The sequence below is a fragment of the Nelumbo nucifera genome, chromosome 4, assembly GCF_055504915.1.
Source record: "Nelumbo nucifera cultivar China Antique chromosome 4, China Antique-T2T, whole genome shotgun sequence".
Lineage (NCBI taxonomy): Eukaryota > Viridiplantae > Streptophyta > Magnoliopsida > Proteales > Nelumbonaceae > Nelumbo > Nelumbo nucifera.
This window is the reverse complement of record NC_142652.1, coordinates 53,188,305-53,210,226: the sequence shown is the minus strand read 5'-3', so window position 1 is coordinate 53,210,226 and position 21,922 is coordinate 53,188,305. Positions and strand designations below refer to the sequence as shown.

At 46.6% G+C, this 21,922-nt stretch overlaps 43 non-coding genes and 3 pseudogenes across 43 annotated transcripts; all 46 read left to right on the top strand.

Annotated features, from left to right (window-relative positions):
* The first annotated feature begins 280 nt into the window (after positions 1-280).
* LOC148798819 (5S ribosomal RNA) lies at positions 281-399 on the top strand. The gene has a single exon (XR_016069148.1). It is a non-coding gene; the product is annotated as a 5S ribosomal RNA (ribosomal RNA).
* Positions 400-754: 355 nt separating this feature from the next.
* On the top strand, positions 755-873 carry LOC148798818 (5S ribosomal RNA). Its single transcript, XR_016068977.1, has one exon. It is a non-coding gene; the product is annotated as a 5S ribosomal RNA (ribosomal RNA).
* A 355-nt stretch (positions 874-1,228) lies between these two features.
* On the top strand, positions 1,229-1,347 carry LOC148798817 (5S ribosomal RNA). Its single transcript, XR_016069057.1, has one exon. It is a non-coding gene; the product is annotated as a 5S ribosomal RNA (ribosomal RNA).
* A 355-nt stretch (positions 1,348-1,702) lies between these two features.
* LOC148798816 (5S ribosomal RNA) lies at positions 1,703-1,821 on the top strand. Its single transcript, XR_016074834.1, has one exon. It is a non-coding gene; the product is annotated as a 5S ribosomal RNA (ribosomal RNA).
* A 354-nt stretch (positions 1,822-2,175) lies between these two features.
* Positions 2,176-2,294, top strand: LOC148798815 (5S ribosomal RNA; annotated as a pseudogene).
* A 355-nt stretch (positions 2,295-2,649) lies between these two features.
* Positions 2,650-2,768, top strand: LOC148798814 (5S ribosomal RNA). The gene has a single exon (XR_016073513.1). It is a non-coding gene; the product is annotated as a 5S ribosomal RNA (ribosomal RNA).
* A 354-nt stretch (positions 2,769-3,122) lies between these two features.
* Positions 3,123-3,240, top strand: LOC148798813 (5S ribosomal RNA). Its single transcript, XR_016069750.1, has one exon. It is a non-coding gene; the product is annotated as a 5S ribosomal RNA (ribosomal RNA).
* Positions 3,241-3,593: 353 nt separating this feature from the next.
* Positions 3,594-3,712, top strand: LOC148798812 (5S ribosomal RNA). Its single transcript, XR_016072098.1, has one exon. It is a non-coding gene; the product is annotated as a 5S ribosomal RNA (ribosomal RNA).
* Positions 3,713-4,067: 355 nt separating this feature from the next.
* Positions 4,068-4,186, top strand: LOC148798811 (5S ribosomal RNA). Its single transcript, XR_016072346.1, has one exon. It is a non-coding gene; the product is annotated as a 5S ribosomal RNA (ribosomal RNA).
* Positions 4,187-4,539: 353 nt separating this feature from the next.
* LOC148798810 (5S ribosomal RNA) lies at positions 4,540-4,658 on the top strand. The gene has a single exon (XR_016074830.1). It is a non-coding gene; the product is annotated as a 5S ribosomal RNA (ribosomal RNA).
* A 355-nt stretch (positions 4,659-5,013) lies between these two features.
* LOC148798809 (5S ribosomal RNA) lies at positions 5,014-5,132 on the top strand. The gene has a single exon (XR_016075355.1). It is a non-coding gene; the product is annotated as a 5S ribosomal RNA (ribosomal RNA).
* A 355-nt stretch (positions 5,133-5,487) lies between these two features.
* LOC148798808 (5S ribosomal RNA) lies at positions 5,488-5,606 on the top strand. The gene has a single exon (XR_016075528.1). It is a non-coding gene; the product is annotated as a 5S ribosomal RNA (ribosomal RNA).
* A 355-nt stretch (positions 5,607-5,961) lies between these two features.
* On the top strand, positions 5,962-6,080 carry LOC148798807 (5S ribosomal RNA). Its single transcript, XR_016073512.1, has one exon. It is a non-coding gene; the product is annotated as a 5S ribosomal RNA (ribosomal RNA).
* A 354-nt stretch (positions 6,081-6,434) lies between these two features.
* Positions 6,435-6,553, top strand: LOC148798806 (5S ribosomal RNA). The gene has a single exon (XR_016074986.1). It is a non-coding gene; the product is annotated as a 5S ribosomal RNA (ribosomal RNA).
* A 355-nt stretch (positions 6,554-6,908) lies between these two features.
* On the top strand, positions 6,909-7,027 carry LOC148798805 (5S ribosomal RNA). The gene has a single exon (XR_016072199.1). It is a non-coding gene; the product is annotated as a 5S ribosomal RNA (ribosomal RNA).
* Positions 7,028-7,380: 353 nt separating this feature from the next.
* LOC148798804 (5S ribosomal RNA) lies at positions 7,381-7,499 on the top strand. Its single transcript, XR_016075014.1, has one exon. It is a non-coding gene; the product is annotated as a 5S ribosomal RNA (ribosomal RNA).
* A 355-nt stretch (positions 7,500-7,854) lies between these two features.
* On the top strand, positions 7,855-7,973 carry LOC148798803 (5S ribosomal RNA). The gene has a single exon (XR_016075318.1). It is a non-coding gene; the product is annotated as a 5S ribosomal RNA (ribosomal RNA).
* A 355-nt stretch (positions 7,974-8,328) lies between these two features.
* On the top strand, positions 8,329-8,447 carry LOC148798802 (5S ribosomal RNA). Its single transcript, XR_016071523.1, has one exon. It is a non-coding gene; the product is annotated as a 5S ribosomal RNA (ribosomal RNA).
* A 354-nt stretch (positions 8,448-8,801) lies between these two features.
* Positions 8,802-8,920, top strand: LOC148798801 (5S ribosomal RNA). Its single transcript, XR_016073276.1, has one exon. It is a non-coding gene; the product is annotated as a 5S ribosomal RNA (ribosomal RNA).
* A 355-nt stretch (positions 8,921-9,275) lies between these two features.
* Positions 9,276-9,394, top strand: LOC148798800 (5S ribosomal RNA). Its single transcript, XR_016075416.1, has one exon. It is a non-coding gene; the product is annotated as a 5S ribosomal RNA (ribosomal RNA).
* A 354-nt stretch (positions 9,395-9,748) lies between these two features.
* On the top strand, positions 9,749-9,867 carry LOC148798799 (5S ribosomal RNA). Its single transcript, XR_016069147.1, has one exon. It is a non-coding gene; the product is annotated as a 5S ribosomal RNA (ribosomal RNA).
* Positions 9,868-10,222: 355 nt separating this feature from the next.
* On the top strand, positions 10,223-10,341 carry LOC148798798 (5S ribosomal RNA; annotated as a pseudogene).
* Positions 10,342-10,696: 355 nt separating this feature from the next.
* Positions 10,697-10,815, top strand: LOC148798797 (5S ribosomal RNA). Its single transcript, XR_016073511.1, has one exon. It is a non-coding gene; the product is annotated as a 5S ribosomal RNA (ribosomal RNA).
* A 354-nt stretch (positions 10,816-11,169) lies between these two features.
* Positions 11,170-11,288, top strand: LOC148798796 (5S ribosomal RNA). Its single transcript, XR_016075135.1, has one exon. It is a non-coding gene; the product is annotated as a 5S ribosomal RNA (ribosomal RNA).
* Positions 11,289-11,643: 355 nt separating this feature from the next.
* LOC148798795 (5S ribosomal RNA) lies at positions 11,644-11,762 on the top strand. The gene has a single exon (XR_016072309.1). It is a non-coding gene; the product is annotated as a 5S ribosomal RNA (ribosomal RNA).
* Positions 11,763-12,115: 353 nt separating this feature from the next.
* Positions 12,116-12,234, top strand: LOC148798794 (5S ribosomal RNA). Its single transcript, XR_016074829.1, has one exon. It is a non-coding gene; the product is annotated as a 5S ribosomal RNA (ribosomal RNA).
* A 355-nt stretch (positions 12,235-12,589) lies between these two features.
* On the top strand, positions 12,590-12,708 carry LOC148798793 (5S ribosomal RNA). The gene has a single exon (XR_016075354.1). It is a non-coding gene; the product is annotated as a 5S ribosomal RNA (ribosomal RNA).
* A 355-nt stretch (positions 12,709-13,063) lies between these two features.
* On the top strand, positions 13,064-13,182 carry LOC148798792 (5S ribosomal RNA). Its single transcript, XR_016075467.1, has one exon. It is a non-coding gene; the product is annotated as a 5S ribosomal RNA (ribosomal RNA).
* Positions 13,183-13,537: 355 nt separating this feature from the next.
* Positions 13,538-13,656, top strand: LOC148798791 (5S ribosomal RNA). Its single transcript, XR_016073510.1, has one exon. It is a non-coding gene; the product is annotated as a 5S ribosomal RNA (ribosomal RNA).
* A 354-nt stretch (positions 13,657-14,010) lies between these two features.
* Positions 14,011-14,129, top strand: LOC148798790 (5S ribosomal RNA). The gene has a single exon (XR_016070614.1). It is a non-coding gene; the product is annotated as a 5S ribosomal RNA (ribosomal RNA).
* Positions 14,130-14,484: 355 nt separating this feature from the next.
* On the top strand, positions 14,485-14,603 carry LOC148798789 (5S ribosomal RNA). Its single transcript, XR_016073507.1, has one exon. It is a non-coding gene; the product is annotated as a 5S ribosomal RNA (ribosomal RNA).
* A 353-nt stretch (positions 14,604-14,956) lies between these two features.
* On the top strand, positions 14,957-15,075 carry LOC148798788 (5S ribosomal RNA). The gene has a single exon (XR_016073220.1). It is a non-coding gene; the product is annotated as a 5S ribosomal RNA (ribosomal RNA).
* Positions 15,076-15,430: 355 nt separating this feature from the next.
* LOC148798787 (5S ribosomal RNA) lies at positions 15,431-15,549 on the top strand. Its single transcript, XR_016073099.1, has one exon. It is a non-coding gene; the product is annotated as a 5S ribosomal RNA (ribosomal RNA).
* Positions 15,550-15,904: 355 nt separating this feature from the next.
* LOC148798786 (5S ribosomal RNA) lies at positions 15,905-16,023 on the top strand. Its single transcript, XR_016075764.1, has one exon. It is a non-coding gene; the product is annotated as a 5S ribosomal RNA (ribosomal RNA).
* Positions 16,024-16,377: 354 nt separating this feature from the next.
* LOC148798785 (5S ribosomal RNA) lies at positions 16,378-16,496 on the top strand. The gene has a single exon (XR_016072097.1). It is a non-coding gene; the product is annotated as a 5S ribosomal RNA (ribosomal RNA).
* Positions 16,497-16,851: 355 nt separating this feature from the next.
* Positions 16,852-16,970, top strand: LOC148798784 (5S ribosomal RNA). Its single transcript, XR_016071186.1, has one exon. It is a non-coding gene; the product is annotated as a 5S ribosomal RNA (ribosomal RNA).
* A 352-nt stretch (positions 16,971-17,322) lies between these two features.
* Positions 17,323-17,441, top strand: LOC148798783 (5S ribosomal RNA). The gene has a single exon (XR_016074828.1). It is a non-coding gene; the product is annotated as a 5S ribosomal RNA (ribosomal RNA).
* Positions 17,442-17,796: 355 nt separating this feature from the next.
* Positions 17,797-17,915, top strand: LOC148798782 (5S ribosomal RNA). Its single transcript, XR_016075353.1, has one exon. It is a non-coding gene; the product is annotated as a 5S ribosomal RNA (ribosomal RNA).
* Positions 17,916-18,270: 355 nt separating this feature from the next.
* On the top strand, positions 18,271-18,389 carry LOC148798781 (5S ribosomal RNA). Its single transcript, XR_016071658.1, has one exon. It is a non-coding gene; the product is annotated as a 5S ribosomal RNA (ribosomal RNA).
* Positions 18,390-18,743: 354 nt separating this feature from the next.
* LOC148798780 (5S ribosomal RNA) lies at positions 18,744-18,862 on the top strand. The gene has a single exon (XR_016072285.1). It is a non-coding gene; the product is annotated as a 5S ribosomal RNA (ribosomal RNA).
* Positions 18,863-19,217: 355 nt separating this feature from the next.
* On the top strand, positions 19,218-19,336 carry LOC148798779 (5S ribosomal RNA). The gene has a single exon (XR_016075241.1). It is a non-coding gene; the product is annotated as a 5S ribosomal RNA (ribosomal RNA).
* A 355-nt stretch (positions 19,337-19,691) lies between these two features.
* Positions 19,692-19,810, top strand: LOC148798778 (5S ribosomal RNA). Its single transcript, XR_016069131.1, has one exon. It is a non-coding gene; the product is annotated as a 5S ribosomal RNA (ribosomal RNA).
* A 353-nt stretch (positions 19,811-20,163) lies between these two features.
* LOC148798777 (5S ribosomal RNA) lies at positions 20,164-20,282 on the top strand. Its single transcript, XR_016070118.1, has one exon. It is a non-coding gene; the product is annotated as a 5S ribosomal RNA (ribosomal RNA).
* A 355-nt stretch (positions 20,283-20,637) lies between these two features.
* Positions 20,638-20,756, top strand: LOC148798776 (5S ribosomal RNA). Its single transcript, XR_016075438.1, has one exon. It is a non-coding gene; the product is annotated as a 5S ribosomal RNA (ribosomal RNA).
* A 355-nt stretch (positions 20,757-21,111) lies between these two features.
* LOC148798775 (5S ribosomal RNA) lies at positions 21,112-21,230 on the top strand. Its single transcript, XR_016075189.1, has one exon. It is a non-coding gene; the product is annotated as a 5S ribosomal RNA (ribosomal RNA).
* Positions 21,231-21,585: 355 nt separating this feature from the next.
* Positions 21,586-21,704, top strand: LOC148798774 (5S ribosomal RNA; annotated as a pseudogene).
* The last annotated feature ends 218 nt before the right edge of the window (positions 21,705-21,922 follow it).

Sequence of the window (21,922 nt, the reverse complement as noted above, 5' to 3'; positions counted from 1 at the left end):
TGCGTCGGATACTCGGACCATTTGCGGCACGATCGTCATTACTGAATGGCAACGATGCAAGAACCGGGCTTTCGGCATTCGTCGTGCATTGTGGGCCCCGCGATATTATTGCATCTATCAGGGGGTGCGGCAGATCTGAAAAGCAAACACTCTGCTCACGTAGGAGCTTGTGCACGGTTACCAAGGGAGGAAGGCTGCATACACAGTTTTTTCAAGTCTAAAACAATTAATGGAGGGGAGCAAGATAGTGCATAAAGATCTAAGCGAGCATGAATTAAACGGGTGCGATCATACCAGCACTAATGCACAGGATCCCATCAGAACTCCGAAGTTAAGCGTGCTTGGGCGAGAGTAGTACAAGGATGGGTGACCTCCTGGGAAGTCCTTGTGTTGCACCCCAATTTTATTAATATTTTATTTCGATATCGTATTTGCAAATTCCATTTGTCGTTTCGGCGACACAAACTCAAACAACGCGCCGGATACTCGGACCATTTGCGGCACGATCGTCATTACCGAATGGGAACCGTGCAAAAACCGGGCTTTTGGCATTCGTCGTGCATTGTGGGCCTCGCGATAGTATTGCATCTATCCGGGGGTGCGGCAGATCTGAAAAGCAAACACTCTGCTCACGTAGGAGCTTGTGCACGGTTACCAGGGGAGGAAGTCTGCATACACACTTTTTTCAAGTCTAAAACAAATAATGGAGGGGAGCAAGATAGTGCATAAATATCTAAGCGAGCATGAATTAAACGGGTGCGATCATACCAGCACTAATGCACCGGATCCCATCAGAACTCCGAAATTAAGTGTGCATGGGCGAGAGTAGTATTAGGATGGGTGACCTCCTGGGAAGTCCTCGTGTTGCACCCCAATTTTATTAATATTTTATTTCGATATCGTATTTGCAAATTCCATTTGTCGTTTCGGCGAGACAAACGCAAACAACGCGCCGGATACTCGGACCATTTGCGGCACGATTGTCATTACTGAATGGGAACCGTGAAAAAACCGGGCTTTTGGCATTCGTCGTGCATTGTGGGCCCCGCGATAGTATTGCATCTATCCGGGGGTGCGGCAGATCTAAAAAGCAAACACTCTGCTCACGTAAGAGCTTGTGCACGGTTACCAAGGGAGGAAGGCTGCATACACAGTTTTTTCAAGTCTAAAACAATTAATGGAGGGGAGCAAGATAGTGCATAAAGATCTAAGCGAGCATGAATTAAACGGGTGCGATCATACCAGCACTAATGCACCGGATCCCATCAGAACTTCGAAGTTAAGTGTGCTTGGGCGAGAGTTGTATTAGGATGGGTGACCTCCTGGGAAGTCCTCGTGTTGCACCCCAATTTTATTAATATTTTATTTCGATATCGTATTTGCAAATTCCATTTGTCGTTTCGGCGAGACAAACGCAAACAACGCGCCGGATACTCGGACCATTTGCGGCACAATCGTCATTACTGAATGAGAACCGTGCAAAAACCGGGCTTTTGGCATTCGTCGTGCATTGTGGGCCCCGCGATAGTATTGCATCTATCCGGGGGTGCGACAGATCTGAAAAGCAAACACTCTGCTCACGTAGGAGCTTGTGCACGGTTACCAACGGAGGAATGCTGCATACACAGTTTTTTCAAGTCTAAAACAATTAATGGAGGGGAGCAAGATAGGGCACAAAGATCTAAGCGAGCATGAATTAAACGGGTGCGATCATACCAGCACTAATGCACCGGATCTCATCAGAACTCCGAAGTTAAGCGTGCTTGGGCGAGAGTAGTAATAGGAAGGGTGACCTCCTGGGAAGTTCTCGTGTTGCACCCCAATTTTATTAATATTTTATTTTGATTTGTATTTGCAAATTCCATTTGTTGTTTCTGGGAGACAACTGGAAACAATGCGTCGGATACTCGGACCATTTGCGGCACGATCGTCATTACTGAATGGCAACGATGCAAGAACCGGGCTTTCGGCATTCGTCGTGCATTGTGGGCCCCGCGATATTATTGCATCTATCAGGGGGTGCGGCAGATCTGAAAAGCAAACACTCTGCTCACGTAGGAGCTTGTGCACGGTTACCAAGGGAGGAAGGCTGCATACACAGTTTTTTCAAGTCTAAAACAATTAATGGAGGGGAGCAAGATAGTGCATAAACATCTAAGCGAGCATGAATTAAACGGGTGCGATAATACCAGCACTAATGCACCGGATCCCATCAGAACTCCGAAGTTAAGTGTGCATGGGCGGGAGTAGTCCTAGGATGTGTGACCTCCTGGGAAGTCCTCGTGTTGCACCCCAATTTTATTAATATTTTATTTCGATATCGTATTTGCAAATTCCATTTGTCGTTTCGGCGAGACAAACGCAAACAACGCGCCGGATACTCGGACCATTTGCGGCACGATTGTCATTACTGAATGGGAACCGTGAAAAAACCGGGCTTTTGGCATTCGTCGTGCATTGTGGGCCCCGCGATAGTATTGCATCTATCCGGGGGTGCGGCAGATCTAAAAAGCAAACACTCTGCTCACGTAAGAGCTTGTGCACGGTTACCAAGGGAGGAAGGCTGCATACACAGTTTTTTCAAGTCTAAAACAATTAATGGAGGGGAGCAAGATAGTGCATAAAGATCTAAGCGAGCATGAATTAAATGGGTGCGATCATTCCAGCACTAATGCACCGGATCCCATCAGAACTCCGAAGTTAAGCATGCTTGGGCGAGAGTAGTACTAGGATGGGTGACCTCCTGGGAAGTCCTCGTGTTGCACCCCAATTTTATTAATATTTTATTTTGATTTGTATTTGCAAATTCCATTTGTTGTTTCCAGGAGACAACTAGAAACAATGCGTCGGATACTCGGACCATTTGCGGCACGATCGTCATTACTGAATGGCAACGATGCAAGAACCGGGCTTTCGGCATTCGTCATGCATTGTGGGCCCCGCGATAGTATTGCATCTATCCGGGGGTGCGGCAGATCTGAAATGCAAACACTCTGCTCACGTAGGAGCTTGTGCACGGTTACCAAGGGAGGAAGGCTGCATACACAGTTTTTTCAAATCTAAAACAATTAATGGAGAGGAGCAAGATAGTGCATAAAGATCTAAGCGAGCATGAATTAAACGGGTGCGATCATACCAGCACTAATGCACAGGATCCCATCAGAACTCTGAAGTTAAGCGTGCTTGGGCGAGAGTAGTACTAGGATGGGTGACCTCCTGGAAGTCCTCGTGTTGCACCCCAATTTTATTAATATTTTATTTTGATTTGTATTTGCAAATTCCATTTGTTGTTTCTGGGAGATACTGGAAACAATTCGTCGGATACTCGGACCATTTGCGGCACGATCGTCATTACAGAATGGCCACGATGCAAGAACCGGGCTTTCGGCATTCGTCATGCATTGTGGGCCCCGCGATAGTATTGCATCTATCCGGAGGTGCGGCAGATCTGAAAAGCAAACACTCCGCTCACGTAGGAGCTTGTGCACGGTTACCAAGGGAGGAAGGCTGCATACACATTTTTTTCAAATCTAAAACAATTAATGGAGGGGAGCAAGACAGTGCATAAAGATCTAAGCGAGCATGAATTAAACGGGTGCGATCATACCAGCACTAATGCACCGGATCCCATCAGAACTCCGAAGTTAAGTGTGCTTGGGCGAGCGTAGTACTAGGATGGGTGACCTCCTGGGAAGTCCTCGTGTTGCACCCCAATTTTATTAATATTTTATTTCGATATCGTATTTGCAAATTCCATTTGTCGTTTCGGCGAGACAAACGCAAACAACGCGCCGGATACTCGGACCATTTGCGGCACAATCGTCATTACTGAATGGGAACCGTGCAAAAACCGGGCTTTTGGCATTCGTCGTGCATTGTGGGTCCCGCGATAGTATTGCATTTATCCGGGGGTGCGGCAGATCTGAAAAGCAAACACACTGCTCACGTAGGAGCTTGTGCACAGTTACCAAGGGAGGAAGGCTGCATACACAGTTTTTTCAAGTCTAAAACAATTAATGGAGGGGAGCAAGATAGTGCATAAAGATCTAAGCGAGCATGAATTAAACGGGTGCGATCATACCAGCACTAATGCACCGGATCCCATCAGAACTCCGAAGTTAATCGTGCTTGGGCGGGAGTAGTACTAGGATGGGTGACCTCCTGTGAAGTCCTCGTGTTGCACCCCAATTTTATTAATATTTTATTTTGATTTGTATTTGCAAATTCCATTTGTTGTTTCTGGGAGATACTGGAAACAATGCGTCGGATACTCGGACCATTTGCGGCACGATCGTCATTACTGAATGGCCACGATGCAAGAACCGGGCTTTCGGCATTCGTCATGCATTGTGGGCCCCGCGATAGTATTGCATCTATCCGGAGGTGCGGCAGATCTGAAAAGCAAACACTCCGCTCACGTAGGAGCTTGTGCACGGTTACCAAGGGAAGAAGGCTGCATTCACATTTTTTTCAAATCTAAAACAATTAATGGAAGGGAGCAAGATAGTTCATAAAGATCTAAGCGAGCATGAATTAAACGGGTGCGATTATACCAGCACTAATGCACCGGATCCCATCAGAACTCCGAAGTTAAGTGTGCTTGGGCGAGAGTAGTATTAGGATGGGTGACCTCCTGGGAAGTCCTTGTGTTGCACCCCAATTTTATTAATATTTTATTTCGATATCGTATTTGCAAATTCCATTTGTCGTTTCGGCGAGACAAACTCAAACAACGCGCCGGATACTCGGACCATTTGCGGCACGATCGTCATTACTGAATGGGAACCGTGCAAAAACCGGGCTTTTGGCATTCGTCGTGCATTGTGGGCCCCGCGATAGTATTGCATCTATCCGGGGGTGCGGCAGATCTGAAAAGCAAACACTCTGCTCACGTAGGAGCTTGTGCACGGTTACCAAGGGAGGAAGGCTGCATACACAGTTTTTTCAAGTCTAAAACAATTAATGGAGGGGAGCAAGATAGTGCATAAAGATCTAAGCGAGCATGAATTAAACGGGTGCGATCATACCAGTACTAATGCACCGGATCCCATCAGAACTCCGAAGTTAAGTTTGCATGGGCGAGAGTAGTACTAGGATGGGTGACCTCCTGGGAAGTCCTCGTGTTGCACCCCAATTTTATTAATATTTTATTTCGATATCGTATTTGCAAATTCCATTTGTCGTTTCGGCGAGACAAACGCAAACAACGCGCCGGATACTCGGACCATTTGCGGCACGATTGTCATTACTGAATGGGAACCGTGCAAAAACCGGGCTTTTGGCATTCGTCGCGCATTGTGGGCCCCGCGATAGTATTGCATCTATCCGGGGGTGCGGCAGATCTGAAAAGCAAAGACTCTGCTCACGTAGGAGCTTCTGCACGGTTACCAAGGGAGGAAGGCTGCATACACAGTTTTTTCAAGTCTAAAACAATTAATGGAGGGGAGCAAGATAGTGCATAAACATCTAAGCGAGCATGAATTAAACGGGTGCGATAATACCAGCACTAATGCACCGGATCCCATCAGAACTCCGAAGTTAAGTGTGCATGGGCGGGAGTAGTCCTAGGATGGGTGACCTCCTGGGAAGTCCTCGTGTTGCACCCTAATTTTATTAATATTTTATTTCGACATCGTATTTGCAAATTCCATTTGTCGTTTCGGCGAGACAAACGCAAACAACGCGCCGGATACTCGGACCATTTGCGGCACGATTGTCATTACTGAATGGGAACCGTGAAAAAACCGGGCTTTTGGCATTCGTCGTGCATTGTGGGCCCCGCGATAGTATTGCATCTATCCGGGGGTGCGGCAGATCTAAAAAGCAAACACTCTGCTCACGTAAGAGCTTGTGCACGGTTACCAAGGGAGGAAGGCTGCATACACAGTTTTTTCAAGTCTAAAACAATTAATGGAGGGGAGCAAGATAGTGCATAAAGATCTAAGCGAGCATGAATTAAATGGGTGCGATCATTCCAGCACTAATGCACCGGATCCCATCAGAACTCCGAAGTTAAGCATGCTTGGGCGAGAGTAGTACTAGGATGGGTGACCTCCTGGGAAGTCCTCGTGTTGCACCCCAATTTTATTAATATTTTATTTTGATTTGTATTTGCAAATTCCATTTGTTGTTTCTAGGAGACAACTAGAAACAATGCGTCGGATACTCGGACCATTTGCGGCACGATCGTCATTACTGAATGGCAACGATGCAAGAACCGGGCTTTCGGCATTCGTCATGCATTGTGGGCCCCGCGATAGTATTGCATCTATCCGGGGGTGCGGCAGATCTGAAATGCAAACACTCTGCTCACGTAGGAGCTTGTGCACGGTTACCAAGGGAGGAAGGCTGCATACACAGTTTTTTCAAATCTAAAACAATTAATGGAGGGGAGCAAGATAGTGCATAAAGATCTAAGCGAGCATGAATTAAACGGGTGCGATCATACCAGCACTAATGCACAGGATCCCATCAGAACTCCGAAGTTAAACGTGCTTGGGTGAGAGTAGTACTAGGATGGGTGACCTCCTGGGAAGTTCTCGTGTTGCACCCCAATTTTGTTAATATTTTATTTCGATATCGTATTTGCAAATTCCATTTGTCGTTTCGGCGAGACAAACGCAAACAACGTGCCGGATACTCGGACCATTTGCGGCACGATTGTCATTACTGAATGGGAACCGTGCAAAAACCGGGCTTTTGGCATTCATCGTGCATTGTGGGCCCCGCGATATTATTGCATCTATCAGGGGGTGCGGCAGATCTGAAAAGCAAACACTCTGCTCACGTAGGAGCTTGTGCACGGTTACCAAGGGAGGAAGGCTGCATACACAGTTTTTTAAAGTCTAAAACAATTAATGGAGGGGAGCAAGATAGTGCATAAAGATCTAAGCGAGCATGAATTAAACGGGTGCGATCATACCAGCACTAATGCACCGGATCCCATTAGAACTCCGAAGTTAAGCGTGCTTGGGCGAGAGTAGTACTAGGATGGGTGACCTCCTGGGAAGTCCTCGTCTTGCACCCCAATTTTATTAATATTTTATTTTGATTTGTATTTGGAAATTCCATTTGTTGTTTCTGGGAGATACTGGAAACAATGCGTCGGATACTCGGACCATTTGCGGCACGATCGTCATTACTGAATGGCCACGATGCAAGAACCGGGCTTTCGTCATTCGTCATGCATTGTGGGCCCCACAATAGTATTACATCTATCCGGAGGTGCGGCAGATCTGAAAAGCAAACACTCCGCTCACGTAGGAGCTTGTGCACGGTTACCAAGGGAAGAAGGCTGCATACACATTTTTTTCAAATCTAAAACAATTAATGGAAGGGAGCAAGATAGGTCATAAAGATCTAAGCGAGCATGAATTAAACGGGTGCGATCATACCAGCACTAATTCACCGGATCCCATCAGAACTCCGAAGTTAAGTGTGCTTGGGCGAGAGTAGTATTAGGATGGGTGACCTCCTGGGAAGTCCTTGTGTTGCACCCCAATTTTATTAATATTTTATTTCGATATCGTATTTGCAAATTCCATTTGTCGTTTCGGCGAGACAAACTCAAACAACGCGCCGGATAATCGGACCATTTGCGGCACGATCGTCATTACTGAATGGGAACCGTGCAAAAACCGGGCTTTTGGCATTCGTCGTGCATTGTGGGCCCCGCGATAGTATTGCATCTATCCGGGGGTGCGGCAGATCTGAAAAGCAAACACTCTGCTCACGTAGGAGCTTGTGCACGGTTACCAAGGGAGGAAGTCTGCATACACAGTTTTTTCAAGTCTAAAACAAATAATGGAGGGGAGCAAGATAGTGCATAAAGATCTAAGCGAGCATGAATTAAACGGGTGCGATCAAACCAGCACTAATGCACCGGATCCCATCAGAACTCCGAAGTTAAGTGTGCATGGGCGAGAGTAGTATTAGGATGGGTGACCTCCTGGGAAGTCCTCGTGTTGCACCCCAATTTTATTAATATTTTATTTCGATATCGTATTTGCAAATTCCATTTGTCGTTTCGGCGAGACAAACGCAAACAACGCGCCGGATACTCGGACCATTTGCGGCACGATTGTCATTACTGAATGGGAACCGTGAAAAAACCGGGCGTTTGGCATTCGTCGTGCATTGTGGGCCCCGCGATAGTATTGCATCTATCCGGGGGTCCGGCAGATCTAAAAAGCAAACACTCTGCTCACGTAAGAGCTTGTGCACGGTTACCAAGGGAGGAAGGCTGCATACACAGTTTTTTCAAGTCTAAAACAATTAATGGAGGGGAGCAAGATAGTGCATAAAGATCTAAGCGAGCATGAATTAAACGGGTGCGATCATACCAGCACTAATGCACCGGATCCCATCAGAACTCCGAAGTTAAGCGTGCTTGGGCGAGTGCAGTACTAGGATGGGTGACCTCCTGGGAAGTCCTCGTGTTGCACCCCAATTTTATTAATATTTTATTTTGATTTGTATTTGCAAATTCCATTTGTTGTTTCTGGGAGACAACTGGAAACAATGCGTCGGATACTCGGACCATTTGCGGCACGATCGTCATTACTGAATGGCAACGATGCAAGAACCGGGCTTTCGGCATTCGTCATGCATTGTGGGCCCCGCGATAGTGTTGCATCTATCCGGGGGTGCGGCAGATCTGAAATGCAAACACTCTGCTCACGTAGGAGCTTGTGCACGGTTACCAAGGGAGGAAGGCTGCATACACAGTTTTTTCAAATCTAAAACAATTAATGGAGGGGAGCAAGATAGTGCATAAAGATCTAAGCGAGCATGAATTAAACGGGTGCGATCATACCAGCACTAATGCACCGGATCCCATCAGAACTCCGAAGTTAAGTGTGCTTGGGCGAGCGTAGTACTAGGATGGGTGACCTCCTGTGAAGTCCTCGTGTTGCACCCCAATTTTATTAATATTTTATTTCGATATCGTATTTGCAAATTCCATTTGTCGTTTCGGCGAGACAAACGCAAACAACGCGCCGGATACTCGGACCATTTGCGGCACAATCGTCATTACTGAATGAGAACCGTGCAAAAACCGGGCTTTTGGCATTCGTCGTGCATTGTGGGCCCCGCGATAGTATTGCATCTATCCGGGGGTGCGACAGATCTGAAAAGCAAACACTCTGCTCACGTAGGAGCTTGTGCACGGTTACCAAGGGAGGAATGCTGCATACACAGTTTTTTCAAGTCTAAAACAATTAATGGAGGGGAGCAAGATAGGGCACAAAGATCTAAGCGAGCATGAATTAAACGGGTGCGATCATACCAGCACTAATGCACCGGATCTCATCAGAACTCCGAAGTTAAGCGTGCTTGGGCGAGAGTAGTAATAGGAAGGGTGACCTCCTGGGAAGTCCTCGTGTTGCACCCCAATTTTATTAATATTTTATTTTGATTTGTATTTGCAAATTCCATTTGTTGTTTCTGGGAGACAACTGGAAACAATGCGTCGGATACTCGGACCATTTGCGGCACGATCGTCATTACTGAATGGCAACGATGCAAGAACCGGGCTTTCGGCATTCGTCGTGCATTGTGGGCCCCGCGATATTATTGCATCTATCAGGGGGTGCGGCAGATCTGAAAAGCAAACACTCTGCTCACGTAGGAGCTTGTGCACGGTTACCAAGGGAGGAAGGCTGCATACACAGTTTTTTCAAGTCTAAAACAATTAATGGAGGGGAGCAAGATAGTGCATAAAGATCTAAGCGAGCATGAATTAAACGGGTGCGATCATACCAGCACTAATGCACAGGATCCCATCAGAACTCCGAAGTTAAGCGTGCTTGGGCGAGAGTAGTACAAGGATGGGTGACCTCCTGGGAAGTCCTTGTGTTGCACCCCAATTTTATTAATATTTTATTTCGATATCGTATTTGCAAATTCCATTTGTCGTTTCGGCGACACAAACTCAAACAACGCGCCGGATACTCGGACCATTTGCGGCACGATCGTCATTACTGAATGGGAACCGTGCAAAAACCGGGCTTTTGGCATTCGTCGTGCATTGTGGGCCTCGCGATAGTATTGCATCTATCCGGGGGTGCGGCAGATCTGAAAAGCAAACACTCTGCTCACGTAGGAGCTTGTGCACGGTTACCAAGGGAGGAAGGCTGCATACACAGTTTTTTCAAGTCTAAAACAATTAATGGAGGGGAGCAAGATAGTGCATAAACATCTAAGCGAGCATGAATTAAACGGGTGCGATAATACCAGCACTAATGCACCGGATCCCATCAGAACTCCGAAGTTAAGTGTGCATGGGCGGGAGTAGTCCTAGGATGTGTGACCTCCTGGGAAGTCCTCGTGTTGCACCCCAATTTTATTAATATTTTATTTCGATATCGTATTTGCAAATTCCATTTGTCGTTTCGGCGAGACAAACGCAAACAACGCGCCGGATACTCGGACCATTTGCGGCACGATTGTCATTACTGAATGGGAACCGTGAAAAAACCGGGCTTTTGGCATTCGTCGTGCATTGTGGGCCCCGCGATAGTATTGCATCTATCCGGGGGTGCGGCAGATCTAAAAAGCAAACACTCTGCTCACGTAAGAGCTTGTGCACGGTTACCAAGGGAGGAAGGCTGCATACACAGTTTTTTCAAGTCTAAAACAATTAATGGAGGGGAGCAAGATAGTGCATAAAGATCTAAGCGAGCATGAATTAACTGGGTGCGATCATTCCAGCACTAATGCACCGGATCCCATCAGAACTCCGAAGTTAAGCATGCTTGGGCGAGAGTAGTACTAGGATGGGTGACCTCCTGGGAAGTCCTCGTGTTGCACCCCAATTTTATTAATATTTTATTTTGATTTGTATTTGCAAATTCCATTTGTTGTTTCTAGGAGACAACTAGAAACAATGCGTCGGATACTCGGACCATTTGCGGCACGATCGTCATTACTGAATGGCAACGATGCAAGAACCGGGCTTTCGGCATTCGTCATGCATTGTGGGCCCCGCGATAGTATTGCATCTATCCGGGGGTGCGGCAGATCTGAAATGCAAACACTCTGCTCACGTAGGAGCTTGTGCACGGTTACCAAGGGAGGAAGGCTGCATACACAGTTTTTTCAAATCTAAAACAATTAATGGAGGGGAGCAAGATAGTGCATAAAGATCTAAGCGAGCATGAATTAAACGGGTGCGATCATACCAGCACTAATGTACAGGATCCCATCAGAACTCCGAAGTTAAACGTGCTTGGGCGAGAGTAGTACTAGGATGGGTGACCTCCTGGGAAGTCCTCGTGTTGCACCCCAATTTTATTAATATTTTATTTCGATATCGTATTTGCAAATTCCATTTGTCGTTTCGGCGAGACAAACGCAAACAACGTGCCGGATACTCGGACCATTTGCGGCACGATTGTCATTACTGAATGGGAACCGTGCAAAAACCGGGCTTTTGGCATTCATCGTGCATTGTGGGCCCCGCGATATTATTGCATCTATCAGGGGGTGCGGCAGATCTGAAAAGCAAACACTCTGCTCACGTAGGAGCTTGTGCACGGTTACCAAGGGAGGAAGGCTGCATACACAGTTTTTTCAAGTCTAAAACAATTAATGGAGGGGAGCAAGATAGTGCATAAAGATCTAAGCGAGCATGAATTAAACGGGTGCGATCATACCAGCATTAATGCACCGGATCCCATCAGAACTCCGAAGTTAAGCGTGCTTGGGCGAGAGTAGTACTAGGATGGGTGACCTCCTGGGAAGTCCTCGTCTTGCACCCCAATTTTATTAATATTTTATTTTGATTTGTATTTGGAAATTCCATTTGTTGTTTCGGGGAGATACTGGAAACAATGCGTCGGATACTCGGACCATTTGCGGCACGATCGTCATTACTGAATGGCCACGATGCAAGAACCGGGCTTTCGGCATTCGTCATGCATTGTGGGCCCCGCGATAGTATTGCATCTATCCGGAGGTGCGGCAGATCTGAAAAGCAAACACTCCGCTCACGTAGGAGCTTGTGCACGGTTACCAAGGGAAGAAGGCTGCATTCACATTTTTTTCAAATCTAAAACAATTAATGGAAGGGAGCAAGATAGTTCATAAAGATCTAAGCGAGCATGAATTAAACGGGTGCGATTATACCAGCACTAATGCACCGGATCCCATCAGAACTCCGAAGTTAAGTGTGCTTGGGCGAGAGTAGTATTAGGATGGGTGACCTCCTGGGAAGTCCTTGTGTTGCACCCCAATTTTATTAATATTTTATTTCGATATCGTATTTGCAAATTCCATTTGTCGTTTCGGCGAGACAAACTCAAACAACGCGCCGGATACTCGGACCATTTGCGGCACGATCGTCATTACTGAATGGGAACCGTGCAAAAACCGGGCTTTTGGCATTCGTCGTGCATTGTGGGCCCCGCGATAGTATTGCATCTATCCGGGGGTGCGGCAGATCTGAAAAGCAAACACTCTGCTCACGTAGGAGCTTGTGCACGGTTACCAAGGGAGGAAGGCTGCATACACAGTTTTTTCAAGTCTAAAACAATTAATGGAGGGGAGCAAGATAGTGCATAAAGATCTAAGCGAGCATGAATTAAACGGGTGCGATCATACCAGTACTAATGCACCGGATCCCATCAGAACTCCGAAGTTAAGTTTGCATGGGCGAGAGTAGTACTAGGATGGGTGACCTCCTGGGAAGTCCTCGTGTTGCACCCCAATTTTATTAATATTTTATTTCGATATCGTATTTGCAAATTCCATTTGTCGTTTCGGCGAGACAAACGCAAACAACGCGCCGGATACTCGGACCATTTGCGGCACGATTGTCATTACTGAATGGGAACCGTGCAAAAACCGGGCTTTTGGCATTCGTCGCGCATTGTGGGCCCCGCGATAGTATTGCATCTATCCGGGGGTGCGGCAGATCTGAAAAGCAAACACTCTGCTCACGTAGGAGCTTGTGCACGGTTACCAAGGGAGGAAGGCTGCATACACAGTTTTTTCAAGTCTAAAACAATTAATGGAGGGGAGCAAGATAGTGCATAAACATCTAAGCGAGCATGAATTAAACGGGTGCGATAATACCAGCACTAATGCACCGGATCCCATCAGAACTCCGAAGTTAAGTGTGCATGGGCGGGAGTAGTCCTAGGATGGGTGACCTCCTGGGAAGTCCTCGTGTTGCACCCCAATTTTATTAATATTTTATTTCGATATCGTATTTGCAAATTCCATTTGTCGTTTCGGCGAGACAAACGCAAACAACGCGCCGGATACTCGGACCATTTGCGGCACGATTGTCATTACTGAATGGGAACCGTGAAAAAACCGGGCTTTTGGCATTCGTCGTGCATTGTGGGCCCCGCGATAGTATTGCATCTATCCGGGGGTGCGGCAGATCTAAAAAGCAAACACTCTGCTCACGTAAGAGCTTGTGCACGGTTTCCAAGGGAGGAAGGCTGCATACACAGTTTTTTCAAGTCTAAAACAATTAATGGAGGGGAGCAAGATAGTGCATAAAGATCTAAGCGAGCATGAATTAAATGGGTGCGATCATTCCAGCACTAATGCACCGGATCCCATCAGAACTCCGAAGTTAAGCATGCTTGGGCGAGAGTAGTACTAGGATGGGTGACCTCCTGGGAAGTCCTCGTGTTGCACCCCAATTTTATTAATATTTTATTTTGATTTGTATTTGCAAATTCCATTTGTTGTTTCTAGGAGACAACTAGAAACAATGCGTCGGATACTCGGACCATTTGCGGCACGATCGTCATTACTGAATGGCAACGATGCAAGAACCGGGCTTTCGGCATTCGTCATGCATTGTGGGCCCCGCGATAGTATTGCATCTATCCGGGGGTGCGGCAGATCTGAAATGCAAACACTCTGCTCACGTAGGAGCTTGTGCACGGTTACCAAGGGAGGAAGGCTGCATACACAGTTTTTTCAAATCTAAAACAATTAATGGAGGGGAGCAAGATAGTGCATAAAGATCTAAGCGAGCATGAATTAAACGGGTGCGATCATACCAGCACTAATGCACAGGATCCCATCAGAACTCCGAAGTTAAACGTGCTTGGGTGAGAGTAGTACTAGGATTGGTGACCTCCTGGGAAGTTCTCGTGTTGCACCCCAATTTTATTAATATTTTATTTCGATATCGTATTTGCAAATTCCATTTGTCGTTTCGGCGAGACAAACGCAAACAACGTGCCGGATACTCGGACCATTTGCGGCACGATTGTCATTACTGAATGGGAACCGTGCAAAAACCGGGCTTTTGGCATTCATCGTGCATTGTGGGCCCCGCGATATTATTGCATCTATCAGGGGGTGCGGCAGATCTGAAAAGCAAACACTCTGCTCACGTAGGAGCTTGTGCACGGTTACCAAGGGAGGAAGGCTGCATACACAGTTTTTTCAAGTCTAAAACAATTAATGGAGGGGAGCAAGATAGTGCATAAAGATCTAAGCGAGCATGAATTAAACGGGTGCGATCATACCAGCACTAATGCCCCGGATCCCATCAGAACTCCGAAGTTAAGCGTGCTTGGGCGAGAGTAGTACTAGGATGGGTGACCTCCTGGGAAGTCCTCGTCTTGCACCCCAATTTTATTAATATTTTATTTTGATTTGTATTTGGAAATTCCATTTGTTGTTTCTGGGAGATACTGGAAACAATGCGTCGGATACTCGGACCATTTGCGGCACGATCGTCATTACTGAATGGCCACGATGCAAGAACCGGGCTTTCGTCATTCGTCATGCATTGTGGGCCCCACGATAGTATTACATCTATCCGGAGGTGCGGCAGATCTGAAAAGCAAACACTCCGCTCACGTAGGAGCTTGTGCACGGTTACCAAGGGAAGAAGGCTGCATACACATTTTTTTCAAATCTAAAACAATTAATGGAAGGGAGCAAGATAGGTCATAAAGATCTAAGCGAGCATGAATTAAACGGGTGCGATCATACCAGCACTAATGCACCGGATCCCATCAGAACTCCGAAGTTAAGTGTGCTTGGGCGAGAGTAGTATTAGGATGGGTGACCTCCTGGGAAATCCTTGTGTTGCACCCCAATTTTATTAATATTTTATTTCGATATCGTATTTGCAAATTCCATTTGTCGTTTCGGCGAGACAAACTCAAACAACGCGCCGGATAATCGGACCATTTGCGGCACGATCGTCATTACTGAATGGGAACCGTGCAAAAACCGGGCTTTTGGCATTCGTCGTGCATTGTGGGCCCCGCGATAGTATTGCATCTATCCGGGGGTGCGGCAGATCTGAAAAGCAAACACTCTGCTCACGTAGGAGCTTGTGCACGGTTACCAAGGGAGGAAGTTTGCATACACAGTTTTTTCAAGTCTAAAACAAATAATGGAGGGGAGCAAGATAGTGCATAAAGATCTAAGCGAGCATGAATTAAACGGGTGCGATCATACCAGCACTAATGCACCGGATCCCATCAGAACTCCGAAGTTAAGTGTGCATGGGCGAGAGTAGTATTAGGATGGGTGACCTCCTGGGAAGTCCTCGTGTTGCACCCCAATTTTATTAATATTTTATTTCGATATCGTATTTGCCAATTCCATTTGTCGTTTCGGCGAGACAAACGCAAACAACGCGCCGGATACTCGGACCATTTGCGGCACGATTGTCATTACTGAATGGGAACCGTGAAAAAACCGGGCTTTTGGCATTCGTCGTGCATTGTGGGCCCCGCGATAGTATTGCATCTATCCGGGGGTCCGGCAGATCTAAAAAGCAAACACTCTGCTCACGTAAGAGCTTGTGCACGGTTACCAAGGGAGGAAGGCTGCATACACAGTTTTTTCAAGTCTAAAACAATTAATGGAGGGGAGCAAGATAGTGCATAAAGATCTAAGCGAGCATGAATTAAACGGGTGCGATCATACCAGCACTAATGCACCGGATCCCATCAGAACTCCGAAGTTAAGCGTGCTTGGGCGAGAGTAGTACTAGGATGGGTGACCTCCTGGGAAGTCCTCGTGTTGCACCCCAATTTTATTAATATTTTATTTTGATTTGTATTTGCAAATTCCATTTGTTGTTTCTGGGAGACAACTGGAAACAATGCGTCGGATATTCGGACCATTTGCGGCACGATCGTCATTACTGAATGGCAACGATGCAAGAACCGGGCTTTCGGCATTCGTCATGCATTGTGGGCCCCGCGATAGTATTGCATCTATCCGGGGGTGCGGCAGATCTGAAATGCAAACACTCTGCTCACGTACGAGCTTGTGCACGGTTACCAAGGGAGGAAGGCTGCATACACAGTTTTTTCAAATCTAAAACAATTAATGGAGAGGAGCAAGACAATGCATAAAGATCTAAGCGAGCATGAATTAAACGGGTGCGATCATACCAGCACTAATGCACCGGATCCCATCAGAACTCCGAAGTTAAGTGTGCTTGGGCGAGCGTAGTACTAGGATGGGTGACCTCCTGGGAAGTCCTCGTGTTGCACCCCAATTTTATTAATATTTTATTTCGATATCGTATTTGCAAATTCCATTTGTCGTTTCGGCGAGACAAACGCAAACAACGCGCCGGATACTCGGACCATTTGCGGCACAATCGTCATTACTGAATGGGAACCGTGCAAAAACCGGGCTTTTGGCATTCGTCGTGCATTGTGGGTCCCGCGATAGTATTGCATTTATCCGGGGGTGCGGCAGATCTGAAAAGCAAACACACTGCTCACGTAGGAGCTTGTGCACAGTTACCAAGGGAGGAAGGCTGCATACACAGTTTTTTCAAGTCTTAAACAATTAATGGAGGGGAGCAAGATAGTGCATAAAGATCTAAGCGAGCATGAATTAAACGGGTGCGATCATACCAGCACTAATGCACCGGATCCCATCAGAACTCCGAAGTTAAGCGTGCTTGGGCGAGAGTAGTACTAGGATGGGTGACCTCCTGTGAAGTCCTCGTGTTGCACCCCAATTTTATTAATATTTTATTTTGATTTGTATTTGCAAATTCCATTTGTTGTTCTGGGAGATACTGGAAACAATGCGTCGGATACTCGGACCATTTGCGGCACGATCGTCATTACTGAATGGCCACGATGCAAGAACCGGGCTTTCGGCATTCGTCATGCATTGTGGGCCCCGCGATAGTATTGCATCTATCCGGAGGTGCGGCAGATCTGAAAAGCAAACACTCCGCTCACGTAGGAGCTTGTGCACGGTTACCAAGGGAAGAAGGCTGCATTCACATTTTTTTCAAATCTAAAACAATTAATGGAAGGGAGCAAGATAGTTCATAAAGATCTAAGCGAGCATTAATTAAACGGGTGCGATTATACCAGCACTAATGCACCGGATCCCATCAGAACTCCGAAGTTAAGTGTGCTTGGGCGAGAGTAGTATTAGGATGGGTGACCTCCTGGGAAGTCCTTGTGTTGCACCCCAATTTTATTAATATTTTATTTCGATATCGTATTTGCAAATTCCATTTGTCGTTTCGGCGAGACAAACTCAAACAACGCGCCGGATACTCGGACCATTTGCGGCACGATCGTCATTACTGAATGGGAACCGTGCAAAAACCGGGCTTTTGGCATTCGTCGTGCATTGTGGGCCCCGCGATAGTATTGCATCTATCCGGGGGTGCGGCAGATCTGAAAAACAAACACTCTGCTCACGTAGGAGCTTGTGCACGGTTACCAAGGGAGGAAGGCTGCATACACAGTTTTTTCAAGTCTAAAACAATTAATGGTGGGGAGCAAGATAGTGCATAAAGATCTAAGCGAGCATGAATTAAACGGGTGCGATCATACCAGTACTAATGCACCGGATCCCATCAGAACTCCGAAGTTAAGTTTGCATGGGCGAGAGTAGTACTAGGATGGGTGACCTCCTGGGAAGTCCTCGTGTTGCACCCCAATTTTATTAATATTTTATTTCGATATCGTATTTGCAAATTCCATTTGTCGTTTCGGCGAGACAAACGCAAACAACGCGCCGGATACTCGGACCATTTGCGGCACGATTGTCATTACTGAATGGGAACCGTGAAAAAACCGGGCTTTTGGCATTCGTCGTGCATTGTGGGCCCCGTGATAGTATTGCATCTATACGGGGGTGCGGCAGATCTGAAAAGCAAACACTCTGCTCACGTAAGAGCTTGTGCACGGTTACCAAGGGATGAAGGCTGCATACACAGTTTTTTCAAGTCTAAAACAATTAATGGAGGGGAGCAAGATAGTGCATAAAGATCTAAGCGAGCATGAATTAAACGGGTGCGATCATACCAGCTCTAATGCACCGGATCCCATCAGAACTCCGAAGTTAAGCGTGCTTGGGCGAGAGTAGTACTAGGATGGGTGACCTCCTGGGAAGTCCTCGTGTTGCACCCTAATTTTATTAATATTTTATTTTGATTGGTATTTGCAAACTCCATTTGTTGTTTCTGGGAGACAACTGGAAACAATTCGTCGGATACTCGGACCATTTGCGGCACGATCGTCACTACTGAATGGCAACGATGCAAGAACCGGGCTTTCGGCATTCGTCATGCATTGTGGGCCCCGCGATAGTATTGCATCTATCCGGAGGTGCGGCAAATCTGAAAAGCAAACACTCCGCTCACGTAGGAGCTTGTGCACGGTTACCAAGGGAGGAAGGCTGCATACACATTTTTTTCAAATCTAAAACAATTAATGGAAGGGAGCAAGATAGTTCATAAAGATCTAAGCGAGCATGAATTAAACGGGTGCGATCATACCAGCACAAATGCACCGGATCCCATCAGAACTCCGAAGTTAAGTGTGCTTGTGCGAGAGTAGTACTAGGATGGGTGACCTCCTGGGAAGTCCTCGTGTTGCACCCCAATTTTATTAATATTTTATTTCGATATCGTATTTGCAAATTCCATTTGTCGTTTCGGTGAGACAAACGCAAACAACGTGCCGGATACTCGGACCATTTGCGGCACGATTGTCATTACTGAATGGGAACCGTGCAAAAACCGGGCTTTTGGCATTCGTCGTGCATTGTGGGCCCCGCGATAGTATTGCATCTATCCGGGGGTGCGGCAGATCTGAAATGAAAACACTCTGCTCACGTACGAGCTTGTGCACGGTTACCAAGGGAGGAAGGCTGCATACACAGTTTTTTCAAATCTAAAACAATTAATGGAGGGGAGCAAGATAGTGCTTAAAGATCTAAGCGAGCATGAATTAAATGGGTGCGATCATACCAGCACTAATGCACAGGATCCCATCAGAACTCCGAAGTTAAGCGTGCTTGGGCGAGAGTAGTACAAGGATGGGTGACCTCCTGGGAAGTCCTCGTGTTGCACCCCAATTTTATTAATATTTTATTTCGATATCGTATTTGCAAATTCCATTTATCGTTTCGGCGAGACAAACGCAAACAACGTGCCGGATACTCGTACCATTTGCGGCACGATTGTCATTACTGAATGGGAACCGTGCAAAAACCGGGCGTTTGGCATTCGTCGTGCATTGTGGGCCCCGCGATAGTATTGCATCTATCAGGGGGTGCGGCAGATCTGAAAAGCAAACACTCTGCTCACGTAGGAGCTTGTGCACGGTTACCGAGGGAGGAAGGCTGCATACACAGTTTTTTCAAGTCTAAAACAATTAATGGAGGGGAGCAAGATAGTGCATAAATATCTAAGCGAGCATGAATTAAACGGGTGTGATCATACCAGCACTAATGCACCGGATCCCATCAGAACTCCGAAGTTAAGCGTTCTTGGGCGAGAGTAGTACTAGGATGGGTGACCTCCTGGGAAGTCCTCATGTTGCACCCCAATTTTATTAATATTTTATTTTGATTTGTATTTGCAAATTCCATTTGTTGTTTCTGGGAGATACTGGAAACAATGCGTCGGATACTCGGACCATTTGCGGCACGATCGTCATTACTGAATGGCCACGATGCAAGAACCGGGCTTTCGGCAATCGTCATGCATTGTGGGCCCCGCGATAGTATTGCATCTATCCGGAGGTGCGGCAGATCTGAAAAGCAAACACTCCGCTCACGTAGGAGCTTGTGCACGGTTACCAAGGGAAGAAGGCTGCATACACATTTTTTTCAAATCTAAAACAATTAATGGAAGGGAGCAAGATAGTTCATAAAGATCTAAGCGAGCATGAATTAAACGGGTGCGATCATACCAGCACTAATGCACCGGATCCCATCAGAACACCGAAGTTAAGTGTGCTTGGGCGAGAGTAGTATTAGGATGGGTGACCTCCTGGGAAGTGCTTGTGTTGCACCCCAATTTTATTAATATTTTATTTCGATATCGTATTTGCGAATTCCATTTGTCGTTTTGGCGAGACAAACGCAAACAACGCGCCGGATACTCGGACCATTTGCGGCACGATCGTCATTACTGAATGGGAACCGTGCAAAAACCGGGCTTTTGGCATTCGTCGTGCATTGTGGGCCCCGCGATAGTATTGCATCTATCAGGGGGTGCGGCAGATCTGAAAAGCAAACACTCTGCTCACGTAGGAGCTTGTGCACGGTTACCAAGGGAGGAAGGCTGCATTCACAGTTTTTTCAAGTCTAAAACAAATAATGGAGGGGAGCAAGATAGTGCATAAAGATCTAAGCGAGCATGAATTAAATGGGTGTGATCATACCAGCACTAATGCACCGGATCCCATCAGAACTCCGAAGTTAAGTGTGCATGGGCGAGAGTAGTACTAGGATGGGTGACCTCCTGGGAAGTCCTTGTGTTGCTCCCCAATTTTATTAATATTTTATTTCGATATCGTATTTGCAAATTCCATTTGTCGTTTCGGCGAGACAAACGCAAACAACGCGCCGAATACTCGGACCATTTGCGGCACGATTGTCATTACTGAATGGGAACCGTGAAAAAACCGGGCTTTTGGCATTCGTCGTGCATTGTGGGCCCCGCGATAGTATTGCATCTATCCGGGGGTGCGGCAGATCTGAAAAGCAAACACTCTGCTCACGTAAGAGCTTGTGCTTGGTTACCAAGGGAGGAAGGCTGCATACACAGTTTTTTCAAGTCTAAAACAATTAATGGTGGGGAGCAAAATAGTGCATAAAGATCTAAGCGAGCATGAATTAAACCGGTGCGATCATACCAGCACTAATGCACCGGATCCCATCAGAACTCCGAAGTTAAGTGTGCATGGGCGAGAGTAGTACTAGGATGGGTGACCTCCTGGGAAGTCCTTGTGTTGCACCCCAATTTTATTAATATTTTATTTCGATATCGTATTTGCAAATTCCATTTGTCGTTTCGGCGAGACAAACGCAAACAACGTGCCGGATACTCGGACCATTTGCGGCACGATTGTCATTACTGAATGGGAACCGTGCAAAAACCGGGCTTTTGGCATTCGTCGTGCATTGTGGGCCCCGCGATAGTATTGCATCTATCCGGGGGTGCGGCAGATCTGAAAAGCAAACACTCTGCTCACGTACGAGCTTGTGCACGGTTACCAAGGGAGGAAGGCTTCATACACAGTTTTTTCAAATCTAAAACAATTAATGGAGTGGAGCAAGATAGTGCATAAAGATCTAAGCGAGCATGAATTAAATGGGTGCGATCATACCAGCACTAATGCACAGGATCCCATCAGAACTCCGAAATTAAGCGTGCTTGAGCGAGAGTACTACCAGGATGGGTGACCTCCTGGGAAGTCCTCGTGTTGCACCCCAATTTTATTAATATTTTATTTTGATTTGTATTTGCAAATTCCATTTGTTGTTTCTGGGAGACAACAGGAAACAATGCGTCGGATGCTCGGACCATTTGCGGCACGATCGTCATTACTGAATGGCAACGATGCAAGAACCGGGCTTTCGGCATTCGTCATGCATTGTGGGCCCCGCGATAGTATTGGATCTATCCGGAGGTGCGGCAGATCTGAAGAGC